The sequence below is a fragment of the Protopterus annectens genome, chromosome 9.part0 (assembly GCF_019279795.1).
Source record: "Protopterus annectens isolate FY-2018-M chromosome 9.part0, PAN1.0, whole genome shotgun sequence".
NCBI lineage: Eukaryota > Metazoa > Chordata > Ceratodontiformes > Protopteridae > Protopterus > Protopterus annectens.
Window position 1 is genome coordinate 1,511,787,666 of NC_056743.1, and position 13,155 is coordinate 1,511,800,820.

The window sequence follows — 13,155 nt, forward strand, 5'->3', positions numbered from 1 at the left end:
GGTTCCACAGCCATGAGTGCTTGTAACTCCGAGACTCGCCTTGCAGAGGTTATTGCTAGGAGCAGAGCTGTTTTCCAGGATAAGAATTTTATATCCGCTGTTGATGCTGGCTCGAAAGGAGGCAGTGTGAGTTTTTCCAAAACATAACTGAGGTCCCAGGTCGGAATTGGTGCTCTCCTTGGAGGCCTAATGTTTTTGGCACCTCTGAGGTACTGCCTTATTAAAGGATGAGAAAAGATTGGTGGTTCCGTATTGTAGTGGGGTGAAATGGCAGAGGCATGAATCTTAATAAATGAGAAAGAAAGGCCTTTGTTCAGCATCTCAGTTAGGTATTGTAAAATCTGAGGGATATTTGGTACACACATGTCAATGCCTTGTTCCTGGTTCCAAGCATAGAATCTCTTCCATTTTTCTGCATAAGATTTTCTGGTACTGGGCCTCCTGGCCTCCAAGATAACATCCATAACAGCTTTTGAAAGAGGAGTGTTCTGAATGGCTACATTATCCGCCATGCAGCCAGATTTAAGGTCCTGAATTGGCTGTGCAGGATCCGATTGTTTTGTTGGGTCAGCAAGTGAGAAGTTTGAGGCAGTATCCATGCTGGACCTTGAGACAAGCTCTTTAGGATTGGGTACCAGTGCTGGCGTGGCCAGTCTGGTGCAATCAGTATCATGTTTGGCTTCTCTTGTCTGACCTTCAGGAGTACCCTGGGAAGGAGAGGCAGTGGTGGAAAAGCATATACTGTTAGATTTTTCCAGCTGAAGGATAGGGTGTCCACTTTCCATGCTTGCTTGTGATAAATCCTTGTGCAAAATCTCTGCAATTGGCAGTTGTGAGAGGAGGCAAATATATCTATGTCTGGGCATCCCCATTTCCTTATTATCATGCTGAAGACTTGTGGATCCAGTTTCCATTCATGGGGATCCATGAGGTTTCTGCTTAGTTCGTCTGCCAGAGTATTTGTTTTTCCTGGTAGGAATTGTGCTTGCAGGCGAACTTGAAAAGCCAATGCTGTGTCCCATGAGGTCATTGTTCGTCTGCAGAGGGGGTAGGAATGTGTACCTCCCTGCTTGTTTATGTACCACATAACCGTAGTGTTGTCTGTCTTTATCAGTAATTGTCCTGTATGAAGCAGGTCCTTGAACGCGGTCAGGGCATTTTGTACAGCTAGCATCTCTTTTTGACTCATGTGAAGATGCATCTGGTTTGCAGGCCATGTGCCCTGAATAGATTTTCCTGCCATATGGGCCCCTCAGGCATAATCTGATGCATCCGTTGTCAGTGTCTGTCTGGCTGTGGGTAAACTGAATGGCAGACCCTTGAAGTGGTGACAGGCTTCTGCCCACCATCGAAACTCCTGTTGCAGGCAGGGGATGAGTGCAATTACTGTCTCCAGGCTGTGGCAATGCTGAGTCCAAACACTTTTTAGATACCATTGTAGTTTCCTCATATGCAGTCTGGTATATGGAATTAGTAGAATGCAGGATGCCATAAAACCCAAGGCCTGCAGGATTTTCCTTGCAGATAAGTGGGTTTTTGTTGCCAAATTCTTGAAGTATGTAGCCAGTTGCTTTTGTTTGTCTGGCGTGAGATAAGCCACCTGGGCAGTTGTATTTAGGCTTGCACCCAGGAATATTATCTCGAGAGGGCACTAGTTTTGATTTCTTTTCATTTACTGTGTACCCTAGGCCAATTAGTAATCTTTTTACAAACACCAGATGCTTTAGAAGAATGTCTTTGTTCTCTGCTTGTATTAGGCAGTCGTCCAAGTAGGGATATATTTGAATTCCTTTTTGTCTGCAAAACTCAATTACTGGTGCCAGGCATTTTGTGAAGACCCTGGGCACAGTAGATAAGCCAAAGGGAAGTACAGAGAATTGGTACTGCATTGAGCCATCTATGAATCTGTGGTATATTCTGCAAGATTGTCTGACTGGGACATGCAGGTATGCCTCTTTTAGGTCCAAAGTTACGAGCCAAGCCTTCTTGCCCAGCATGGGCGGTAGCTGCTGTAGAGTCAACATCTTGAATTTTGGGACTTCCAGAAACGTATTTAGTGTAGACAGGTTCAGTATTGGTCTCCAGGTTTTGTCCTTTCTGGGTACTAGGAAAAGTCTGGAGTAAAATCCTTGCCCCTGCTCTTGTTGTGGTACTTGCTGAATGGCCCTCATGTCCATGAGGGCTGTAATTTGTTTTTGTGCCCCTGCCCATTGATTGTGTGGCAGGTCTGGCATACCTTTTGACCTTGGTAGAGTGTGGAAATGGAACCTGTAGCTTTGGGACACTATGTTCAGGACCCATTTGTCTTGGGTAATCCTTTGCCAATTTGATGAGAAAAGTGCTAGTTTTCCCCCTAAGGGGGCTGCCAAATGAAAAGTGCTTGGATCTGGTAGAGGAAAGTCATTGGGACTGTTTCCTGAAAGGTTGTGATTTGTCTTCTCTGCTTTTGGAGGTAGGAGCACTCCATTGTTTAGGCCTGTATGAGCCTTGGGGCTGACCTCTGCCTCTGGGGCGCCTGCATCTGCCTCTTTGTGGTCTGTCTGACACTGGAAAGGACCAATTTTTAGAAGGCCAGTTTCTGCTAAATCTGGGTGGCTGTACCTGTAAGAAATCCTTGACGGTCTGCATGGATTTTGCTTTATCCTCCATTTTTTTCAACACCTCTTCTGCTTTAGTACCAAACAAAGTATCATGCTGTAGTGGTGCATCTAATAATTTTGCTTTAACATGATCAGGCAGATTTTGTTCCTTTAACCAAGCATGCCTTCTAATAACAGAACCTGTAACAGCGGCCCTGCAAGAGGCCTCCAGTGAATCAACCACATTGCAAAGTATGCTTTCCCACTTGTTCAGCTGCATGTAATAAATCCTGCAATTCCTTGTTCTCTGAACATTCAGTATTTGTCAACATCTTCCGTTTATGCAGTGACATTAAATATTGCTGATATTTAAGCATATGAAACTGACAATTTATGGCCCTTACAGCCAGGGTAGCAGAAGTGTAGACTTTTTTCCCCCATCTGTCTAGAGCCCTGGAATCCCTATCAGAGGGGACAGGGTTCTTTGCAGTTGAAGCTTTGACCCCCTTGGGACCTTGAGATATAGTTTCTGGGTCAGCAGCGGGGTTTTTATACAGGAATTTATGAGAATCAGGGACCCTGTAGTATTTGTCTGGCTTAGCAGGTGCAGGGGGTACAGAGTCTGGGGACAGGCCTGACTGAGAATACATAGTCTACAATGTCTAGAACAGGTGGAATAGCAAGGGGTCTGTGCTGAGGAAGTAGCAGAAAGTCTCTGAGCCTTTTCTTAGATTCAGAATAATCTTGGCTCTCCCAGTGGAAATGTTCCCTCATGGTATGCAGGGTTTCCCCAAAAGAAGAATCCTCAGGAGGAGAGGCTGAAGGAGTGGATTCTTCAGCATCAGAATCCTCATAGGGAAGCATGGAGTAATCTTGTTCAGAAGAGGAATCAGAGGAAATAGAAACCTGATCAAAAGAATCATACTCTGTCTCTTGCCTAGGCCTCTTATCAGGAGGGGGATGGGAACCCCTGATCAAAGTAATTAGGTCTTCAGCCATTTTAAGCATCTGTTTTTTTAGACATGGTAGTTTGAGTAGGAGAATGCTGTACTTGTTTCTTTGTCTTTAATGCTGCTTTAGTCTTTGAAGCTGAGGATGGCTTAATATATAGTTGTGTAGGTCTGAAGACACCCTCAGAAGCCGATGCCTGCTCAGCGGCTCTGGACCCATCTGAGGGAATGATTTCCGAGTGTCCAATACCTTGAGTATCCAGAGGCCCAGTTGGCTCCACGTGGGAGTCAGAAGCGGCCTGTGGCTCTGAGGTAGCGGGTGCCAGGGGCTGCGAAAGCACCTCACTGAGAACCGGTGACTGGCCTAGAAGAGGCTTCGTCTTCGGTTTTGGACCTCGGATGCCTATCCTTTTCCTTGTCCTTGCGTTTTTTGTAAACTGCAGTTATCGGCTGATCCAACAGCATTATATAGTTAAATCTTCGGCCAAAGTAATGAAATGCAAAATCAAACCGACGCTTGATAGTGCGTTGGTTAAATCTAGCACAAAACCGACAACTAGCAACGTTGTGATCAGGGCCTAGGCAAGGAATACAGTAAGAGTGAAAATCCTTATGAAGTATTTGCTTCCCACAAGAAATACAATTGTTAACTTTTTCTGACATCGGTCTAGAGCAAGAAAAAAGTTTCCCCAACGGCGTACTTAGCTTTAATGAAGACCTCGGATCTGAAATTCTGATTTGAAAATCTCAGGAGTCGGCTGACCGGCACTTGCAAACTGCTTTTGCTTCGGGCACCGTGTGGTAAGAAAGACAGAAGAAAATGGCGTCGGCTGCATCTTTTATACCCCTGGTGCACTGATGTCAGGGAAGAGGCGACAGCAACCAATGCTGGACCTACAATTTGGAATTCTGGCCGACTGCGGGTAGCCTGCCAGCAGGATAACCCAAGAGTAATGACTGCAACAGTGAAACATGATGAACATCTGCATATTGCTGTAGTGTGATAAACTAGCTAGGTAGGGGTTCCATTACAAGAGAGGCCAAGTGTGTGTGTGTGTGTGTGTGTGTGTGTGTGTGTGTGTGTGTGTGTGTGTGTGTGTGTGTGTGTGTGCGCCTCTGTCTGCCTGACACAAGAACAATGCTTTTTAGAGTATGCACACTCTTTACACTTCATATGGCCACCTTTGGCAATCCTGCTGATGTCACCCACCTAGACATACACCTCTGGGACTGCTGTAACCCAGTAATTTCCGTAGCGCATACTGTAATGGTGTAATGCTGTTGTGTGATACACTAGTTAGGTAGGGGTTCTATTCCAAGACATGGCAGGTGTGTGTGTGTGTGTTTGACTGTCAGAGCCTGTGTGGAGGTGGCTGTGAGTGTCTAACCACTGGACATGTTGGGGAGCGGATTTTGTTGTTTTCCTATATGGTGTCTGTCTAATATGTCACAATGTCCAACTCACGAGGAGTACAGATGTCAGTCAGCCAAGGGACTATGTTGGCAAGCCATACCCCAACATCTGGCAAAAGGCCTGGTGAACAAAATATGCCACCCTACTATTACCGTTATTATTATTAGTATTATTAGAATACGTCCTGAACCCATGTGTCATACACAAACACACTTGCCTAGAATATCCCGCTATGTTGCTAGTACCCTGCACATTGATGACAGATAGTGGGCATGGTGTGATTGCAGTGGGCTGCAGAGGGCATGGCACCCTGTACAGCAGTACAATAGGTACATAATTGCAGACAATGTGCCTTCACTATGTTCCCCACTGGATGCCTGCAACATATGTGGTGCCATCAAATGTGATCCACAGAGGCCATACAATGCCTTACACATGTGCCCTGTTTGGACCGATGCCACTGACACCAGGGAATACCTGTATCATGCTATCAATGGAGGTGCAGGGTCAACCTGCTGACTATAAGCAGGTCCTGCCACACCAGGCCAGTATTGGCATATCAGAGGATAACATTCTATGTACACAACATGTGCCAGCCAAATCAGGTACACCTGTACATGTCACTGTACATTATTGTGGAATGTGCACATCCCAGGCAATGTCCATGTCAAGGACTATCGAACACTGACATGGCATGCATTGCAAAGCTATGGCCATACACAATGGTAACCAGGATGTCAGGACAGTTCATACGATACCCATTTGTGTGGGACATTGCAGACACTACACCCCTGTACCACACTGCACATCATTGCTGGGTGGCGTGATGCCAAGGATTGCCCCTCACCCAGCCTTGTACAGCCATCTTGCACAGCCAACCACTACACACCCATGAAGCAATGCACACATGCATGTCAGTACTGGCACCTTGTGTCTGTGTGCTGGGTATGATGCTACCAACCACAGTCACTCCCAGTATAACTCCCACTGGCATACCGACAGATGTCAAACACGTTCACATGCCCTAGCCCATAGAACCTTCAGATATCCCCTGTGGTGCATGTAGTACCTGCGCATTATTGCAATGTGGCAAACTAAGTAGTTTGGAAGTGTATTTGTGGGCCTGGCAAACAGTGCCAATGTGAATCCATTAGTGTGTGTGGTTGTGTTGACAATGACATCCGTTCGTGTGGACAGCCATGTGTGCTAAAAATAATGCATGTATACTATATCTCTGTTGCAAAGGTCGCTCACCAGCACACATATATGTTCTTACAGCATACCAACATATCAGCTTTGTGGCACATGGAGTAACTGCATGCACTTGTAATAGTAATGACTAGTCAGTCAGGGGTTTGAACTCTTGTACTGGTAGGTGTGTGACAGACGATGCTTAGGTTTTAGTCTCCAAGCTCTGCTCTGATGTACTTTGCCTCTGTCTGTCCCTCCCACACACTCTCTAGTGGATGTGGAGGTGTACACCTGCTCAGCAGCAACTTGTGTTTTGTAAGTGATGGTCATGATCAGGTGATTGCCTCTGCACCTATTGCAGTCCTCCTCTAGCTGATTGCATGTGGAACAGCTGTGATGATGTTCCCATAGCCAATCGCATGAAAACAGTACAATATCTAGGAACATCATGTTGGTGTTTGCCCATGACAGCCGCTGTGAGTGGTACCTGGATATGGTGTTTGGTAAATGGCATCACAGATGATATCTGGATGTTCCTCAAACAACATACACAGTGGGAAATAGCCTAAAGACAGGAGGGTGATGTGCCAGACAGGACTACAGCATGTAAGTGCAGCTATGCTTCACTGAGACTACTGCCTGTTTAACAAGTTGTGTGTGGTAATGGCTATTCTGCATGTTTTAAAACTGACAAGACAGTGCTCTGTTTGTGAGGGGCCCCATCTGTAGGGCCATCTGTGGACTGGTCAGTGTGTGGAACCATTTGTTTCATGTGTTACTCACTGAACACACATCTGTGAACTGCAGGAGCATAGTGTGAGAACTGCAGTCAGTACATGGTGATAGTGATGAGTTACTGCCATCGCATCCCTGATTGGGCATATGTCACATGAAACAGTGGTATGAGAGACACTGTCTGGGGTTCTCAGTGACATACCAATAATGGGCCACTGTTCATAGCTGCAGTCACAAGTCTTCTACACTTTGTACAGATGTCATGCAGTATATATGCATGTGTTGTGCTCCCTCTGCAAATGTATATCATCTGTTGTGTTGGGTTGATGGTCATATCTATGCATGCTGTTATAAGTAATCGCAAATGCTGTTGACTATTACCAAGTCATATTTGTGTTTAAACTGCAATACCATAGGCTGCATGGGTTTGGAGGTCTCGGCAGAACCTCCTGTCCCACTTCAGCTGGCCATGGCACCGGGCACCAGCTGGGCCCAGCCTTGGACCTCCACCTCTGTTGGCTCTGCACCACCTTCTGGTGGTACCGCCACTGAGGATGGGGCTTGCCCCCCCCCCTGGGAGCAGGTCCAGACAGGAATATGTCCGCTATCATACAGTCCCGGACGTGGTGCGTAGGGGGCTCAATAAGGAGTTTCGGGACCAGATAGCCAGCTCAAGGGCAGAGTGTCACATTTACAGGGTGAGGCTGCCCTTTCTAGACAGCCCCCAGCACTGCCACCTTTGCAGCTGTTTTGGTGCAGTGGTGGCTGCCCATGGCTGGGGATCTCCGTCCCACTGTTTCCATCTGGGGGCTTATGGGCTTGTGACTGCCGAACACCCCTCCCCATCTGAGGTGTATCCCTCCCATATGTGTCATATACTGACCCTGTATGCTTTCTTGTCTGTCATCCTACCCTGCCTATCCTCCACGAGCATACCTACTCTCCTTCCCCCACATCCCACTCTCATCCTAAGGGAGGGAACAAAAGACCAATCAGTTCCTAGAACAACATTTGCCCCATACATAGCTGTCCATTTCACACTCTTGTCCACTGGACACATGTAACCCTTTTAATATGCATCACAACGTACACCAGTTGTCCTCATCCCTGTCTCTCAGGCACACGATCCTAGTATGCAACTAACTCCTAAATGTTCCAGGTACACGTGATGTGGACGACCCCATTGTACACACACTATTGGTCCCTCTATGGTTACCCCATTTACCTTTATCATGATGATGATGTCACACACAGCACCTTGCAAGAGTACTGTTCTCACATAATGATTGCACAGGAACTGTTGTGTTAATGTAAATAACATGCGCAGAGTGATGTATATGGCCAATGTACAAATGTTTGCGTGCATGAATGACACGTCTGTCTGAGGGAGTTTTGACATTACATAGGACAACACCACTACACAATACAGGCGTTGCTGGTGTTTCCCTTTTCATTCCTTTGTAATGCTTTGTCACATGGGATGGTCCTGATATATCTATATATATGTATGTATCTATATCTGGACATAAACACTCATACATACATCTACATGATGGAATACATTTCCTATACTGTTGAATGACTGCGCTGGATGATATGTTTGTGATAAGGTTCAATGTCTGTATATCTGCCATGGCTTAATGGTAAATCACAATAGCTGTGTGTGCAGGATCCTGGTTTCGAGCCTTGCAGAGGCTGTTTATTTTGTTGCTGGGCAGAACAAGGCCATTGGATATGGAGTGATTAAGGCACATTAAAGCAGTTGTGAGTGGGTGTGCGTGGGTTTGCACAAAGCTATGCAATGCTAACCTCCGGTTACAGTTTCTTACACTCGGTTAGCCTCTACATTGCTTTACCAGTGTAATACTCACATACTGGCGGCCAAACAGGCTTACACCCGCTTGCTCACGCACTTGCAAATGCACAGTATTTGGTGTTTGCATCTGACACTCACACCCCTGGGCGAGTGTGAGGACTACGATATTACCTTGTGATACCTATTACATTGGATTACATGCCTACAGTATCGGGAATAGCTGCCCATTAGGCGTCAGCATGCTGTTTGACTGTACGGAATCCGCTGCCTGTCCAGAGTTTGATTCATATTATTGTTGTGTTCCTCTTACAATCTGCAACTGTCTGGCTAATACATGGAAAATGACACTCTTCAATACAAACAAGTAATTGGGTTTTTGAACCCACATCCTTCAGGAGAGTCATGCTACTGCATACCTAATATTCTATCATCTTTCTAAGGTTGTCAGTGGAATATGTGCTTTCTGTCCCTATCAGACCTCTCATACGATTGGGGAATAATACAAACTGAATCAGGGACATGGCATAACAACATCAGGGAACCATTTAAATTACTGGCGCTATTAACCTGACACATTGACAGACTCAGAGCATATGAATTCATACACATTTTCTGAGGTAAATGATTGTTGTTATTCGTTACGTGTAATTCACCACCTTTCCTCCAAATGTCACTAGTTTTAGGAGGGATTAAGTGGAACAGAGTTAAAAACTGATTCAAAATCAGGGACATCCCTGGAAATCAGGGACAGTTCAATCCCATTTGTTCCCCCAATGGTTTCTGTCCTGTCCAGTGGATTTGCTCTTAGGGGTTGAGAGGTATGGGAGTCAGCTATGCCCATTTCGGAATATTACTTACACCCCAGGGCGGTCCTAATAAGACTGTGCCAGCCAACACCTGCATGCCTAGGCCCATAACTGCATACACATAGTTCGCCCACCTGCCACTCCTCTGCAGCACTCATCCTTACTGTGGGTGCAGGTGGGGTATAAACACACCACTACACACTGCCCACTCTCCCCGTGTCGGGACACGTCATACGTTGCGTCGACCCATGGGTTATCAGGCTTTCACAACCTACTGGTCCGTGTACATCTACAGCCTGGGTTGATAAGTCATTACCGGGACTGCCTCCGATGATCATTAAATTTTGGTGTCCCACAAGGGACATCGATGTCTACGTTTCAAGATTAGACCTGCCAGGTCTCTCTCACTGGTAGTATCCTGCCGGTGGTCTTGGAAGCAGTGGTGTGTTTACTTTTACTGTGTGTCTGTATGTCTCACCGGCCTAGCTGGGGGGGGTTGATGCTACGTGTTACACGTTTGTTTATTGGACCCCTCACACCCATATGCACGGCCTGTGAACATATGTAACTCGTAACTGCTGTATCATATCCTAGCTATATACGAGTGTATATTTACAGTCACATATATATATATATATATATATATATATATATATATATATATATACATACATTCATTACTATGTACAGATATATCTGTATATGTATGCATGCATGTATATTTATATTTTGCTGTGTGTATATACATATATATATATATATATATATATATATATATATATATATATATATATATATATATATATGGATCTACCTGGCTACATCGAAAGGTCAGAAGAGCGAAAACGACTTCACCGACGCCAGAAGATCGACAGTTCACAAACACGACACCTCATACACTCGACACATCATAACAACAACAATCAACAAACAAAACAAATCCCCTGTCCAAAAACCACACACACAAAACAAGCACACCACAATCCTAACAAACCAACACTAACCCATACATACACAACTATCTACAACCCTAACCGAAACCCTAACCCTAAGGTCCATCACTATCGCACACTCACCTAACCCGCGCCCTAACCCTAACTCACTTAACCCGCCCAACCCAAAAAATATCACTACTGCACCCTTACCCGCGCCCTAACTCACTTATCCCACCCCTATCCCCACAGACCGTCAACATCGCACACTTACCTTACTCGCACCCTTACCTAACCCGCACCCTAACCCTAACTCACTTATCCCACCCCTATCCCTACAGACCGTCAACATTGCACACTTACCTTACTCGCACCCTAACGTCCGTCACTACCGCATACTTACACATCCTTTCCCCATCTCAGTGTTCTCAGCGTCGGTGTTTTCCTCCGTCGGTCTTCTGACTTGTCGATCTTCTGGCGTCGGTGAAGTCGTTTTCGCTCTTCTGATCTTTCGATGTAGTCAGGTAGATCCATATATATATATATATATATATATATATATATATATATATATATATATATGTAACATATGGGTCTATGGGTGTCTGCATATGTATATATTTATATGTGGGTATGTATCTGTATTCTGTCTCTGTATGTATATATTTGTACTACGGAGAGGAAGAGGCTTATCTCTGTTGCTATGGGTAGATATACACACACACATACCTCTACATATATACATCTACATCTGGTTATTCCGTTCCTTCACATATAGATTACACTTTTCTGCAGTGGGACTCGTAGTGGGTGTGGCTGCTCATTGGGCGATGCCTCTGCCCAATGAACACATTCGCTTACATCCCTAGGGCTATCCATATAGGCCCACATCAGCCAACACCTGCACACCTAGACCCATAAGTAGCTACCCATAGTTCCCCCACTTGCAACTCCTCAACAGGACCCATCCTTACTCTGGGTCCTGGTCTGTTCTGGACACACCATTACCCGCTGCCCACTTTCCACTTCACGGGACCCATTTCATACAATTGTCTCGGCCCATGGGTCATCAGGCTTTCCCACCCTTGTATTCCAAGTATGTATACACCCCAGCCAGAATGTTTGGTCTATCATCTTCTTTTGGTCTTGGCAATTTTTGGGGTTTCCCGCAAGGGATGCTCCTATCTGTGTTCCAAGATTAGAATTCATGGGTGCACTGTGTGACCCCCCGGTTATATACTGCATGTGGTCTGGGGAGCAGTGGACTCTTTACATTGTTTGTATGTTTCCCGTGTCCGGCTGGGGGTGGGGGGGGGGTGGTGGAAGGTCATGCTATGTACTTGTTTCATGTTTCTTGCTTGGGCTCCTCACTACCATTGGCATAGCCTGTGAATATATGTCATTCTTGTGTGCTGTTTCTTATCATAGCTGTATATCTGTGTATATCTATACACACACACACACACACACACACACATATATATATATATATATATATATATATATATATATATATATACACATATACATATATGTATATATACATATGTGTGTGTGTGTCTGTAAAGCAATGCATACCCTGCGCAAATACACTTACACATGCTTACTGGTGTTTATATATGCTTGAACCTGCTTACTAGTGCCTTATTCATTATGACACTGACACTTCGCTCCAGTTAAAGTTTAATTGATATTTCGCAGGTTATACAGCGGACAGATGTCGCAATATATTCATGTACAGATTACCGATGGTAAATGGTACGTGATGCAGTGGGATTCAGTACGGGAATGTCTACTGCTGTGCTGCTTCATTTGCATATATACCCATATACCCATGGCTCCTGGTTCCCCAAGCACACACCCCAACGCCTCCCTAAAACTGCAGTCATCCATTCGCAAGTTGGATTCACAGTGTATCCACACCACTACACATTGGCCACTCCCTACTCCTACAGACCCATCCCATTGGTTGGCTCACTCCACGTATCCTCAGAACACCCAAACGTTTAGTCCACAAATATTGGTGACATGAGCGAACAAAAGAATATTAATCACAATTTTTGGGTTGCCCCACATGGGACACGCATGTGTTTATGTCAAGATTAGACTCTATACTTCATTACATCCTTACTCCTGTTAACATGACACAGCAATAAATTAATAAGTATGACTATGTGGTAACGCACACGTTACGAATGCGAGCCTAATTATGTACGTGCTCAGCGTATTTCTTTTACAAATAGACCGGTTTAGTAATTGGCATTGCCGTAGCAGGCAGATCACAGGAATGATTCCATGTGTGGGAAAGTCCACACATTTGATTTTTTTCAGCACAGCACTGACTTCGGACATTGTACACACTTCTGCGTTTTAGCAGTTTCATCCCATCCCTCTTCTGCACAACCTATTATTCTATCTACTGTCGAGGTTTGTAAGGGCACATTCATGTTATTTATGTCTGCAAATGGAATGAATGTGTTACAGAGAATGTACTTCTACATACTGATGTCTGCATGTGTGTATGCATATATACTTATAACGAACTCGCTGACCTCCACGGGGTGGTCCATTTAGAACTAGCCCATCCAACCCTGGCACGTCTGGCTCTATAATTTCATACCCATAGTTCCTCCACCCCACCCATGTTCAATATACATGCATACCATCCATTGTCCACTTGTTACCGTAGCCATGACACACCTCCACACATTGCCCTCTCCCGAGCGTTAGGG

The 13,155-nt window shown here is 45.2% G+C and overlaps 1 protein-coding gene across 1 annotated transcript in view; it reads right to left on the reverse strand.

The window, feature by feature from the left end:
- Window positions 1-13,155, reverse strand: part of SLC27A1 (solute carrier family 27 member 1) — a 1,244,912-nt gene that overhangs the window by 476,708 nt on the left and 755,049 nt on the right. The gene's annotated exons all lie outside the window — the stretch shown is intronic.